This window comes from Bufo gargarizans, chromosome 6 (genome assembly GCF_014858855.1).
Source record: "Bufo gargarizans isolate SCDJY-AF-19 chromosome 6, ASM1485885v1, whole genome shotgun sequence".
Taxonomy (NCBI): Eukaryota; Metazoa; Chordata; class Amphibia; order Anura; family Bufonidae; genus Bufo; species Bufo gargarizans.
Window position 1 is genome coordinate 71,745,209 of NC_058085.1, and position 14,937 is coordinate 71,760,145.

The 14,937-nt window shown below is 42.3% G+C and overlaps 1 protein-coding gene across 3 annotated transcripts in view; it reads left to right on the forward strand.

Annotated features, from left to right (window-relative positions):
• Positions 1-1,191: 1,191 nt before the first annotated feature.
• The window catches only part of LOC122941795 (BPI fold-containing family B member 4-like), a 75,467-nt gene continuing 61,721 nt past the window's right edge, over positions 1,192-14,937 (forward strand). For 2 of the 3 annotated variants that reach the window (XM_044299236.1, XM_044299238.1), the window contains exons 1-2: positions 1,266-1,292; positions 14,384-14,511. The gene's annotated coding sequence lies outside the window, so the exon portion shown is untranslated. Of the gene's footprint in view, positions 1,293-14,383; positions 14,512-14,937 lie in introns of all 3 variants that reach the window. The other variant, XM_044299237.1, reaches the window with a different exon arrangement.

Consider the following 14,937-nt stretch of genomic DNA (forward strand, 5'->3'; position numbering starts at 1 on the left):
CATCTGCCATCAAATAGGGGTCAGTGTGTTAATAAAGTGGTCAGTGTGTTAATAAATAAGCATTTTTTACCACTTGCTACCATTTTTTTACCCGTAGCTGTCATAAACTCACCTGTTTGGGCTCCAGGGGCGCAATACCCAGATTCGGCCTGGCCGCACAGGGAGAGATGCGCTGCTAAGCCACGCCCCCAGGTGACACGACAACATCCTTAGCAACAGGATGCAGTGCTCTGTTTCTCCCAACAGCAGGCATGTGCTGGAGGAGATTAGCAGTGGACTGATTGCTCAGCTGCTCTATTGCTTTGTGCTAGTGTTTCTGACTATTGGAGCGGCTAGTCATGACCTATCAGGTTTTGAAATCTGGAACTTGGTGCTCCAACCCCTTCCTGGTCATACACCAGTGCCAGTTATAGTTTCTGACTCACTAGCTGTGATCCTGGTTCCTTGTTCTTTTGCTTATTGGATTGCTCGTTCCTCTGACCCCAGCTTGTCTTCTGACTACTCTCTGTTTCTCGTTTGGTACTGTGTTGTCTGTCTGGTTCTGATCTCAGCTTGTCTTCTGACCAATCTCTGTCTTTCCTTTAGTACTGCATAGCCTGTCTGGTTCTGACCCATTTAAGTACGACCCTGTTTTAGTGTTACTTTGTCTCTTGGTGTTTGTCTCTGCACATAAGTAGTGCAGGGACTGTCAGCCAGTTGAGGTGTTGCTACCTGGGGCTTGTACTGCAAGTAGGTAGGCAAATGGGCTGGGTTCTAGGTCAGAGCTTACTGTCTGTCCTTACCTACAGGCATGATAATAGCCATGTATGCTGTCTTGGCATTAGAGAGTTGGAAGTGCCAGATATGGCTTTTTAGGCCAACTGAGGCACACTTTATTTGATTTCAATCTGACTGTCTATTCTTCCGAATTGGACCCGAAATGAATTTTGGGAAACTCACTCATCTCTAATTTTAAGGATATACCAAATAGACAGTCAGTCTAAAGTTATTAATTGAGATAATCAGTGGCAATAAAGAGCATGGCAGTATGCTGATGCCCTTGTATGTGGATGACATAATTGGCTACAGTCCAGAAAAACACTCAATCTGTTATGTTGAAATTGACTCTGATTTTCCAGAAGTTATTTGTTTTGGAAACCACAAGTGGCCCAGGTGGATTTTATATTGTTCTCACTAAGAAGGATTACACAACAGAATTGGGTTCAGGATATAAGGCTCTCTATCAGTTCACTGCTATTTGGACTAGAAGATGAACAGAAAGACTTGTGAATTTCCTGCATGATTTAATAAAGGTAAGCTGTATGAAAGCAGTGCTTACATTTGACTGAGCCGGTTGAGATTTCACCCTCTGATTTGATCTAAATGTATGTAAAGGGTATATTAAATAATATACAGCTTTTCTTGCTGTTTTATTCAGCTGTTTAGTGTGATCTAGATGTATACAATGAAAAGTTATTTTTTTTCTGAGGAGGGGGATAGAAATACATTGAAGGGGTTATTTCAGAATCTAAAAGTCCTGTACCTTACTACATACAGAAAACATAATGTAACATTCCCACATCAACTTGCTGTTTTTTTTTGCTATGTTCTCTATCCAGTCTTTTTTTTTAAGTTCCACCCCCAACCAGCTGTACCTGTCCAAAAATCCATATTAACCTGCTCCCTATCCATCTGTTCAGGCTCCCAGGGTCCCTCGCTCTCTGCACTGATTTTCCCTTTCCCGTCTGTCAACTTCTGCAGTGACAGGGTTACATGCACTGCTGCAACCAATGAGTGGCCCCACGGTGACATATCCCCAAGCACCCAATGACTACTGGGTCACATGCTGTTTGGGGTCACATCACCAGTGGGGCCAGTGATTTAATGCAGTTGTGCATGTGACCCTGTCCATGTAGAAGTTAACAAATGGGGACCAAAGTAAAAGTGAAGAGAACCAAGGATGCAGGGACTTGGAGCTGAGAGTTGGGTAGCAGAGGTGGGTAGCAGGTGAGTATAGCTGGAGTGTAATAATTTTTTTAAGAAAGAAAGCTTAGCAACTCCTTTAAGAGAGTATAATGGCCAATTGTGTATTGCACCATATGTGAGCTCTTTTTCAGACCGGGGAACTACACTTCCCAGTAGTTCTTTGCAGTTGGTCTTGGATCATCCTCCTTTTACATATGTATTGTTTTATTCTGCTCCACATTTTATAATTCGCAGTTTAGTAGGCATGCACTCTGCTGGGTTGTATGCATACAGTACTTGCCTATGTAGTGAGACCAGCGCCAACTTAGTGTAAACTATTGGAGGACTTACCAGGTGAAAACAAGAGCATGGTGCTTTGGTAGAGGGGTGAGAGTAAATGATAGATTTACTTAGACTACATGGTTATATAAGAACTTTAATTTTATTACATATCGGGGACATTGAGGTATATTTTAGAATGTAAGACTACCACTTTAAAGGGAGTCTTTCACTAGGGAGTTCACTTTTATACCAGGCACACTGTCTTGTAAGGCTAGCTCACCTGAATGTAATTTTCACGTAGTGCTCCATTGCTTCATTCTGGAGAAAAATTATTTTTAATTGACATGCATCTGACCATCTAAGTGCACCGAGGGCAGGTCCAAGCCACTCCAAGGTAGGGGCTGACAGAGGAAACAGAAGGAACAAGGACGCACAGAGTGACTTGGACCTGCCTTTGGTGGGCTAAACTGCACATTCTATATGAATTAAAAATACTTTCTCTCCAGAATAAAGCAATGCTGAGCTAGTCCTACAAGGCTTTCTGTCTAGTTTAACTACAAATTTCCTGGAGACAGACTTCCTTTAATGTGATGAACATCGCATAAGGTAATTTGATCATGCCTGAGCAATAAAACTGGTGAACTGGAGTTAGTAAGGTCTGAGTAGGACTATGACGTATGGTAGTGTGAAAAACTGAGACATGGGTGGATGATAGCTATGTCAAAAGCCCAGGATATAAGTGGGGGAAATGAACATGTGGAGGCAAAGTGAGGGAAAGTAATGGAGGCAAAACAATAAACAAAATACTGATAGGGGTTTGTTATAGGCCACCTAATATAACAGTGTGTACAGAAAATCTACTACTGAGGAAACTACTGGGTCCACTCGGCAAACACCCCCGTATCCTAAGAGAATTAAGTAATGTCATAGACAGACCCTTATTGCTGATATTTAAGGACTCTATAATGACAGGGACTGTTCCACAGGATTGGCGCTTAGCAAATGTGGTGCCAATATTCAAAACAGGGTAAAAAACTAAGCGCAGAAACTATAGGCCAGTAAGTCTATCTAACTTTTGTCGTGGGTAAACTGTTTGAAGGTTTTCTAAGAAATGCTATCTTGGAGTACCTCAATGGAAATAAGAGAATAACGCCATATCAGCTTGACTTCATGAGGGATCGGTCATGCCAAACCATCTTTTATAGAAAACATTTTAAAATTTTTAAGAACTTCTCAAATCCCAAAGGGATACAAAAACAAAGACAGCTGGACAACAAATCCAAAATCCAGTACTCATACAAAGATCCCTGATCAGGAAATATATCAGAGTAAATCAATGACATTGTGATGCTAAACAAATGAGCAGTCCCATAATACATCATGGCATATTTACGAGTACAGGACCAGAAAACCATCCACACACACATTCATACAACCTGGAGTCCCAGAATCTTCCACATGAGATCAGATAGTACCCTGCTCACATAACCAAAGTCCCCAAATCTGATCGAACCTATCAGGAGTCCCCCTCGCTGCAAAAGTGAGTTTGCATATCTGCAGGTCAGAGTTTATCAGTTGGATCCAAGAACCAAGGGTAGGGGTCTTTGGTGGTTTCCAATTCAAAAGAATTGTTTTCCTCCCATAGAACATAACCAAAACGAGCAACTTCTTCTATATTTGGTAGGAACTAGTTCCGACACCAATCCCAACAGACAGACTATAGGAGCGAGTATCCCCGGGAGCCCCAACTTTGAGGATATAAACTCACAAATCTCACTCCAGTACCGCTGCACAGCAGGACAAGACCAGACCATATGATATAAGGATCCTCTCGGCTCTCCACACCTGGTACAAGAAGGGTCTGGGACCTTACACATATGATGCAGACGGACTGGAGTGAGATAAACCCTGTGTACCCACTAAAGTTGAATGAGCAGGTCACGAGCACTTATTACCATGCTCTTCCAGACAGAGCTCAGTTCCTCCAGGTGAGACGCCTCCAGATCTGGGATATCAACCCTCCAACGCTCGAAGGAGCGACAGAGCGGCGAATCCTGCATTTTCATAATTTCAACATAGAATGATGAAATAGGTTTATATGGTTGTTTCAACCGAGCCACAGATTCAATGGGGCCACATTTCAAACACAAGGATAAGGATTTAAATTGGGCCTCACAGGCGTGCCTCAGCTGGAGGTACCGATAGAAACATGTATGAGGCAATTTGTATTCCCTGCGAAGGCTCTTAAATGAACAGAAGACCCCATCCACATACAATTGAGTAAGGTACTTCACACCCCTTTGAGGCCAAAATTCATAATCAGATAAGTGAAACAGTTCTTGCAACTGCTTGTTGCGCCACAGTGGTATGTACGAGGACCAAGTATCACATCCCTCACTCTCAATGTGCGTCACCACAAACTGCTTCCAAGCCATCACTACTGTAGCCATTGCTTCAGTGTAATGCAGGACTGGAGTCACCCCCCCCCCCCCCCCCGATATACCAAGTTGGCTTAGGCCTCATAAGACCCCACAAGAGCCGCCACTGCAGGATTATTGGCATCTGCCCTGATCCACCAAGAGGCATACACTAATTGGGCAGTGATGTAGTACACATGTCTGGTAGTCTCAACCCCCCCCCCCCCCCCCATTATATAAGGCTTTCAAAGACTGCTCCTTCCACAAAAAGGGGGAGAAAATCTTATCAAGAGAAACGAAGTGGATATGGGGGATCTTTATGGGAGCTGCTCTGTAAAGATATAGAAGTTTCAGCAACAAGGCCATTTTTATCATATTTGTTCTACCTATTAATTTCAGTGGCAAATTTTTCCCAAGCTTGCAGTTTACAAGCAAAATACTCCATAGTGGGGACTACATTGAGCCTATAGAACTGTCTGGGATCCTTGTGTACCTTAATCCCCAAATAGACAAAACAATCAACTACCTTTAAACGTGAGAGGGGCGTTATATCTGCGGATCCATCTCATCTATTAAAGGGAGTCTGTCACCACATTTTAGCATGTTAAACCGTTAAAATAGGGTTATGTGATCCAGCCAGAACATAAAAACGGTACCTTTGTGGTAGAAAACGGACTTTTCAATTTGCAGAAAATGAACTTATAAGATTATCTTCTGAGCCCTCTCAAGTGCCCAGGGCGGTCTCTCAATCCTCCGAGCCCCAGGCAGGCACCTCCTAAACGGGTTGCCCGCTCCTGGCAGGGCATCGCAATACCTATTGCGCATGCGCCCGCTACGATTTGTACCGCACAGCCGCAGTGGAAAGGGACAGGGGAGGGGAGTAAACGGGCGGGCAGAGGCGCACGGAGGGCGGAGTTATCAGCCGTTTAGGAGGTGCCTGCCTGGGGCTCCGAGGATTGAGAGACCGCCCTGGGCACTTGAGAGGGCTCAGAAGATAATCTTATAAGTTTGTTTTCTGCAAATTAAAAAGTCCGTTTTCTACCACAAAGGTACCGTTTTTATGTTCTGGCTGGATCACATAACCCTATTTTAACGGTCTAACATGCTAAAATGTGGTGACAGACTCCCTTTAAGCAGAGACGAGATTTATTCCAATTAACCCTAAGGCCCGAGAATTTCCCAAAGCCATCTATGGTATCCAAAAGTGCTTCCAAGGAGGGACCTGCATCAGCTAGATACACTAGTAGGTCATCAGCGTAAAGCAAAATATTTTCTTGTATACTCGCTATAGACCATCCCTCAATCAGTCCCGATCCATTAACTAATTGAGTAAGGGGTTCCATAACTAGAGCAAATAACATAGGTGATAGGGGACACCCCTGCCTAGTACCTCTATGTAGACCAAAGGGGCGCGACAGGTACCCATTAACCCTAACCCTTGCCATAGGGGCCTGGTACAATAAATGTACTACCCACCTTATGAAGGACTGGGGGAAGCCCAGACAGCGCAACGTCTCCCACATAAAAATCCATTCAACTGAATCAAATGCCTTTTCATTATCAAGGGAAGGGATTGCTCAGGATCCCGAATAATCATGTGAGACCTGTAAGTTGGTAAACAATCTTCTAAGATTAATATCAGTGGTCTTACCTGGCATGAAACCAGATTGATCGGGATCAATCACAGACAAGATTACATCCCTGAGTCGTCTAGCAAGAAGTTTAGCTAGGATTTTCGCATCCACATTCAAAAGGGAAATTGGTCTATAGGAGCTGCACTGGTCCGGAGGTTTCCCAGGTTTGTGTATTACCACAATAGTCACCTCCATAAATGACAGGGGCAATCTGTTACACTCAAAAGCATAGTTGAAGAGTTTCAACAACCGCATGCTTTGCCTGTCCACATCCGCCTTGTACCATTCTAACGGGAAACCATCCAGACCAGGAGACTTCCCCACCATCATGCTTTCTATCGCTGCCCTAACCTTCCCCACCTCAATGGGAGCGTCCAGAAAAGATCTGTCTAAGCCAAAACCAGAAAATCCTCAGACAGTGGTCTCCCTTATTACTAGTGCGGAGGGTGTTCAGTTTTCCCATCCGGAGGATATTTGTACTCAATTTGCCTGTTACTAGTGATATCCAGGGGTTTTTGAAGAATGTCCAGCTTACGCCTCTTTCCCGCTCGGACAGATCTTTTCTGGACGCTCCCATTGAGGTGGGGGAGGTTAGGGCAGCGAATGAAAGCATGATGGTGGGGAAGTCTCCTGGTCCGGATGGTTTCCCGTTAGAATGGTACAAGGCGGATGCCAAACTATCTTAATCAGTTTCTATGAGGAGGTAAGTTCCACACTTGACCGGGGTGAGTGAATGGATGTCATATATCTTGACTTCTCCAATGCATTGCATACTGTGCCACATAAAAGGTTAGTACATAAAATGAGAATGCTCGGACTGGAAGAAATGTCTGTATGTGGGTAACTGGCTCAGTGATAGAAAACAGAGGGTGGTTATTAACGGTACACACTCAGGTTGGGTCACTGTCACTAGTGGGGTACCTCAGGGGTCAGTATTGGGCCCTATTCTCTTCAATATATGTATTAATGATCTTGTAGAAGGCTTGCACATTAAAATATAAATGTTTGCAGATGACACTAAACTGTAAAGTAATTAGCATGGAAGAGGACAGTATACGGCTGGAGCTGGATCTTAATAGATTGGAGGCTTGGGCAGAGAAGTGGCAGATGAAGTTTAACACTGACAAATGTAAGGTTATGCACATGGGAAGGAATAATGCAAGTCACCAGCACATACTAAATGGTAACACTCGGTAACACTGACATGGAAAAGGAACAGCAAACTAAACTGTAGAAACCAGTGTCAGACAGCTGCTGCCAAAGTCAATAAAATTACAGAGTGCATCAAAAGTGGCATATATTTGCCTGTGATGAGAACATAGTCCTGACACTTTACAAATCACTAATCAGACCACACATGGAGTACTGTGTACAGTTCTGGGCTCCTGTGAACAAGGCAGACATAGCAGAGCTGGAGAGGGTCCAGGGGAGGGCAACTAAAGTAATAACTGGAAAGGGTGGACTACAGTACCCTGAAAGATTATCAAAATTAGGCTTATTCAGTTTGGAAAAAAGACGACTCAGGGGAGATCTAATAACTATGCATAAATATATCAGGCGTCAGTACAGAGATCACTCAGACTATGACGAGGGGACACCCTCTACATCTAGAGGAAAGAACATTTCTACACAAACATAGAAGAGGATTCTTTACGGTAAGAGCAGTGAGACTATGGAACTCTCTGCCTGAGGAGGTGGTGATGGTGAGTACAATAAAGGAATTCAAGAGGGGCCTGGATGTATTTCTGGAGTGTAATAATATTAAAGGCTATAGTTACTAGTAGTGTTGAGCGCAAATATTCAAAAAGGAAATTTTTATCATGAATATTGGCACTTCGAGAATTTGCGAATATTTAGAATATAGTGCTATATATTCGTAATGACAAATATTTGTTTTATTATTATTTTTTAACACCGTAGACATCAGGCGATCATCCCTCCCTTCTTATAGCTTATGGGCCAATGAGAAGGCTTTGTCACAGCTTAGCATCATCCCTAGCAACCAATAGGAAAGCTGCCTACCCCTTACTATATAAGAACCGCCCCAGCAGCCATTTTCTGCAGTTTTATGGAGTCCTGAGAGAGACAGCAGTGTCATTGCTGTGTCTGTGCTTTACTGTGTCATTACATTAGATAGTTTGCTCATATATATAATACAGATAGTTAGTGGGAGACAGTCAGTGTAGGTTATATCCTGATATAGTGTAGCTGGTAGGTTCTGCTGTCCATACATACATGCTACTGACATAGTGCTGTGATGTCACAAGTTGCACGTATTGCGAAAAAATATGCGCATCATTAATTGCTGAAAATTCGCAAGCGCAAATATATATGAGCACTCTATCTGCATATAAAGCTATTCTAATGTTCTGCCGTGCCAAACATTTTCTCCAGTCTCAGGAAACTTATACCAGCTTGAAAAATGTAGCATCAGTGACCCACGCCGGTATTTTGCGCGCATTACGCGAATAATATATTGCAGATTTTTTTAGCCTTACAAACTATGTCACTATGTTACCAGTCACTGGTTACAAATCTGTATAGGGACACACAAGGATAATTTCCTTATTAAATGTAGCACTCTCGCTATTTAGAGTACAGTATGAAGGATGTCAACGTTCAAGTAGAACCTACTGTCATAGGTCCAAAAAATATTTTGAATAGGAGGACAGCATACAGGTTGGGTGACACAATAAGGTGCACAATTTTATTGAAGATCCTGTGTCAGAAATAACAGCAGCAACAGTGCAGGCTGTAATGTTCTTTATAAAGCTGATAGATCAGGTTCGGGACCAGTGGTCCACAGTATCTACCAGCTTGATAAATGGCGATACTATCAGAAATGTCAGAAATACTGTTAGCCTCTGTTTTGTCCTACTGTTCTTTTATTGGGCATAGGTTTGCCAAAATCTGTATATTCTTTAACGGAACGTAAAAATAGGGAACTTTTTCCAGTGCCTGTGATATACATCGTATGTTTCGGGGATTTGTTTTTTAAACTGAAGCATCTTGTACAATTTATTGTTATTGTAATTCTCATTTTACAGTTCACAGAGAATATTGTTTTTGTGTTTCTGTCAGTGTTGTGGGCTTTAGACATATAGTATATGACTGGTAATCTAGAATTCATTATGGTTTTCCAACAGGTCCTTAAAAACAATTAATTTCTTTTGAAAAGCTTCCAAGAAATAAGAAATATTCAGGTTGGAAACTTTGACTGAACACACAAAGGTCATCCATTATAACAGTGATCTGGGATCTTATAATGGAAGCTCTCCAGTTGTTGAGAAGGGCAATTTAGCCAAAATTCGTTTCAGGTCCAATTCTGTCAAATCGGCAGTCAGATTCAATTTGATCCGAATCAATTTGATCCAAATGAAAAATACTCCAATTGCCCTGAAAAGTTATGTTTTAAAAACAGTTAAAAAATTATCCCTTTTTGGTGGCAGAGTGACAGATGCCTTCTTTGTCTTCTGACCTGTAAAATAGTGGCTGTCATTTTGAGCAATTTATACAGGAGAAGTCACAAAATTGTCGAACTTGAAAACATTAGAATCTCTTGGGCAATTTGTAGGATTGTGCAGAATCAATTTGTTCATCTGTAGTTGCCACCATAGTGCAAATTGGCCTTTTAACCATAGGACAAATAGTTTAACCCAAGAGATAAGGGCTCTGTGGTGGCATCTGGAGCAGGTGGTTGTGTCTCTTTTCAAGGCATTGTTGAATGGTATCTGAATGTTTAAAAAAATGCAGGAAGCTTCTTGTAATGTGTCTACCAGTGTGTCAAAATAACCGTGCATAACAGCCCAAGCAAGTATAACTTTGTATACTTAACCCCTAGGATACCAGAGGTTTTTCTATTCATTTTTGCATTTTCATTTTTTCCCCCTATCTTCCTTGAGCCATAACTTTTTTATTTTTCCGTTCACATAGCTATATGAGGGCTTATTAGGCCAAGTTAGGTGGAATTGGAAAAAAAAACTATTCCTCCACCGTTTTACAGGTTTTGTTCCTACGGAAATCTGTTAGTGGCAAAAATGGGCAAAAATGACCTGTGCCCTTCATTCTCCGGGTCAGTATAATTACAACAATACTACACGTGCATAGGTTTTTATGTCTAAATGGTGTAAAAATAAATTACATTTTTTTTTTTTACATCACCATATTATGACCCCCATAACTTTTTTATAGTTTTATCTACTGATCTGGGGGCTTTTTTTTTTTTGCATGAAAATCTGTACTTTTTATTAATACTATTCTGGAGTGACTGCGACTTTTTGATCACATTTTATTAAATTTTTTTAGGTAAGAGAAGGAATGAAAAAATGGCAAATTGGCCATTTTGGCCATTTTTTCCATTACGCCATTCACCGTATTGGAAAAATATTTTTATATTTTAATAGTACGGATGTCTTTGGTTGCTGTGATATCCATGATGTTTAAATTTTTTGTTATTTATGTATTTATTTTTTATTATACGGAAAGGGGGGGGTGATTTAAACTTTTATATTTTTTAATTTCTTTATATTTTTTTAACAAGTTTTTTACTTTTTTGTTATGATTTTGAAACTCATATTTGAGCGTACAAAATAAAAAAAAAATAATAATTCTGAACAATCATGGATTGTTAAAAAACATTTATTATTGAGAATTGTAATTTTTTTATGTTGGTCTGCCACCTGGTGGCTAAAATAAGAATTGCAGATTTAGTGCCCTGAGTCTCTTTAGCGAGACTCAACATATTAAAATCAATTACCTGCATCCTCCCTTAAGATGCCGTGATCTCACTTGATCATGGCATTTAAAGGATTTAATTACCGTGATCGGCATTATTGCCGGTCGCGGCAATTAGCTGCTGGTTTCTACTGTTAAACTACACAACGGGGGTATTCCATTTCTATTAATAAAACATACATTTTATTAATTTAGTTAAAATAGATGGCCCTAAGAATAATAAGTGATAATAAAAGTACAAAAGTTACTTCCTGTCATACGATGCATATAGTACAGGAAACTCAAAAGTAGTGAGAACGGCGGTCCTACCACTTTATTGAATGGTTCCAGAGTGCAGCCGTTGTCCTGGGGAGTGGAGAGATTCTTCCCTGATGTAGTTCAAAATGCTGCAGAAAATTGCAGGGTTGAGTGCAACATGTCCCTGTTAACGCCCTATACTGTGGCTACTAAGCAAGCCCTAATAGCTTAGAATCAGAGAAGCCTAACCACAGGGCACTCATCCTAAAAAGGGCGACCCCGTCTGTAACCTTTCCCTCAATTACTGGCCTTGAAAAAAAAACTATCCTATTCCCTACATGCACGTTTCGCTTTTCAGTTCAGAAAAAACTCATATGGGGAAATAAAAGGAAGTTGGACAAAAAAAACAACATATTAATGAGCTATATGTACAGCCAAATAAGTAACATTAAGCTCACAAGTGGAGGTTTCTGATATGGTAACCTCAACCAAAGCAGCACGGAGAGGGACGTGACAGCAAATAAGTATACTGCACCTCCATTGGTAGGGGCTTAATGTCACCCCCCGGATCATAGATGGCTGAAACGCTATTAATTCCACCAGTTTTATATTGGGAAATGCCTCTAAACGAGGCTCCAGAGTGAGGCTTGGTACGCACCATCAGGACGCGCCATTTCAATGACGTCAACACGTCCTGGCATACATGCGCAATCCCTGTGAAAGACACTGCCGGGATCCTATGCAAGTTTACGCTGGTGGCAAATGATAACATCGCCGCGTAAGAGTGCACTTCCTGTCCTTGCTATCCTCAACTGACTAAGTTGCAGGCAGCCAGGATGCGTCCCCGGCAACTGTCAGAGGTACAGATCTAGATAGAGTTCCGCACTAAAAGTAAGGCATTTGTGGCGGATGATTGCGTAACAGTAACCTGAATATAATACATAGTACATAAGGCCGAAAAAAGACATTTGTCCATCCAGTTCGGCCTGTCATTCTGCAAGTTGATCCAGAGGAAGGCAAAAAAAAAAAACTGTGAGGTAGAAGCCAATTTTCCCCACTTTAGGGGAATAAAAAATTCCTTCCCGACTCAAAAAACTGTGAACTGCTGGTTTCTGCTGTTTGAAACAGCGGAGACCCGCCGGCTATGATGCCCGCTGCACCTGCGAGCGTGCACCATGTTTGCCCATCGCTTCAGTGCCGTACATGTACGGCATTGGTAGTAAAAGGATTAAAGACATGTCAGGTTAACAAAATATAACAGTCTATTTATGGTGAAAAAATATTATCAGAATGTTATGAACATGCAAACAGGAGACAAAGTAACCTGTTACACCCCCCAAATGTCAATTGAGGGAGACCCAGTGGCATACTTTCAATGGAGCAAATCTGACAACTGCTACAGAGGCAATGGGGGCCCAGAACTGAAGTCCTTCTCTTTCTTGGTGTGAACACACTGCATTTTCACACAACCATCACAAGGGGGAGTAATAGATGATAATGCAAATAGATGACTTAAGCTTGCATTGCAGTTAATTCTAACTGCCTACAGTACATTCCTATGCAATTAGCTCCATCTAGTGGTGGCTGCAGGCAGCCAGCAGCCAGCCAGCCAGCTTTGTAATTAAGATTGTAGGATTTATCAATGTATTTATGCCATATGTCTGACGTGGATACATTGAGAAATATGGTGGTCAGAATATGTGCCACATTTATGAAGCACCCGTTCTTCTCACTGAGTTCCGTGAAAAGGGCTCAATGCTGGAAAAGAACTGATCAGGTATATCCCCATGCATTCTGAATGGAGAGTAATCCGTTCAGGATGCATAAGGATGTCTTCCATTCAGTCATTTTGACTGATCAGGCAAAATAGAAAACCGTAGCATGCTACGGTTTTATCTCCGGCGAAAAAAACTGAAGACTTGCGATCCGGCATTTTTTTCCATAGGAATGTATTAGTGCCGGATCCTGAGGGCAACAGCGATAAGAAGACGTCACTGGGCTCGGCGCATGTCCAGTGACACTTTTGAGGCTGTTGCCCTCAGGAGCTATTGGATCGCACAGGCGCAGGAGGTAGGCGGTACTGCGCCTGTGCGAATTTTCCGGCGGATGAAATGAAGATTCAAGGTGCATAGCTTGAATTTATTAATTGACGTAGCAGAGGGGGCGGCTCTCTAAATTAAGGCGGGCCAGGCACTACAGGGGGGTGCTACTTGGCTCAAAGGGTGATGAATAACGTCCCTCTGGGCACCTTCGAGGTTTATTTGCATAATACAAAAATCGCCTTTTTAACAAAATGAAACCATTAAGAGAAGAAAGAAGACCACTGCAGGAAATAAGGTATTTTATTAAACATGGCAATGGTGACAGCTTAATATGGTCAAACCAGGTGACAGATTCCCCAAAATAGGAAATATAAGTACGTATATTCGCAGTTCTGCAGTGAAATTACATTGTTATATAGCCAGGTTTGTTTCTGTATTAATAGGAAATATAAATACATCTACTCATAGAAACATAGAAACATAGAATGTGTCGGCAGATAAGAACCATTTGGCCAATTTAGTCTGCCCAATATACTAAGTACTATGAATAGCCCCTGGCCCTATCTTATATGAAGGATGGCCTTATGCCTATCCCTTGCATGCTTAAACTCCTTCACTGTATTTGCAGCTACCACTTCTGCAGGAAGGCTATTCCATGCATCCACTACTCTCTCAGTAAAGTAATACTTCCTGATATTACTTTTAAACCTTGTTTTAAACTGTTCTGCTGTGAAATGACATTGTTATACAGCCAGTTTTGGGGGTGTATTAATTTATTTTTAATTTAATTTAATTATTTTAATTCACAGTATGTCAGACAGACATGTGACAGGCCCTTCAAAGGGAATGGGCATTGGCCAAAATGTTTCTGGCGCAGGCATAAGTAGTGGGGCTAAAGCAGGTGCCTTGACCAGCAACTCAGCGGTGCTTGAATGGTTGACTCGGTCTTCTACTTTGTCGCAAGTGACAACAGACACCCCCAGCCAAAAGTCAGTGGGTTTCTCTGACACAAAGTTTAGTTGGCATGGCCCAAGAGCAGGCTCTATGCCCCCACCTGTCCCCAATCTGACTCTTTCATTTTCTGTTCCCTCAGCACAAGAAGTATTATATGCGGTAGGCTCGGCTCCACTTTTCAGCGAGGACGAGCTTCTAGAGGACAGTCAGCAGCTACTGCCCAGCCAAGATCTGGAGGAGAGATCTGCCACTTCCTCCAATAGACGGGCAAGTAGTGATTATCAGAGTTGCGTGGGAGCTGGTGTTGCAATCGGTCAGGCTCCTGTTCCTGAGAGCGTTGAGGGGGACATCAGTGACATGCAGACAGTAGTGGATGATGTTGTAGCCAATCGCACTTGGGAGCCTCGTGAAGAATGGCCTTCATCATCATCAGGAGAAGAGGGTGGCAGCTTGCTTATGAGGCAGCAGCTGAGCCAGCAAGATGGCAGTGTGGCCGTGAGTCAGCAGGGTGGCAGCAGTGCGAGGTCAGGAGCCAAACGTGCCTGGGGTAGACCGCCCACTTTACAAGAGTCTACCTGCCCGGACAGTAGCAGTGCAGGGGTTTGCGGAGGCAGCGATAGCAGGCAGTGAACGTGGAGTTTTGAGGGGAAAATGCGTATTCCACGGTGTGGCAAGTTTTTGTTTAGCCACCAA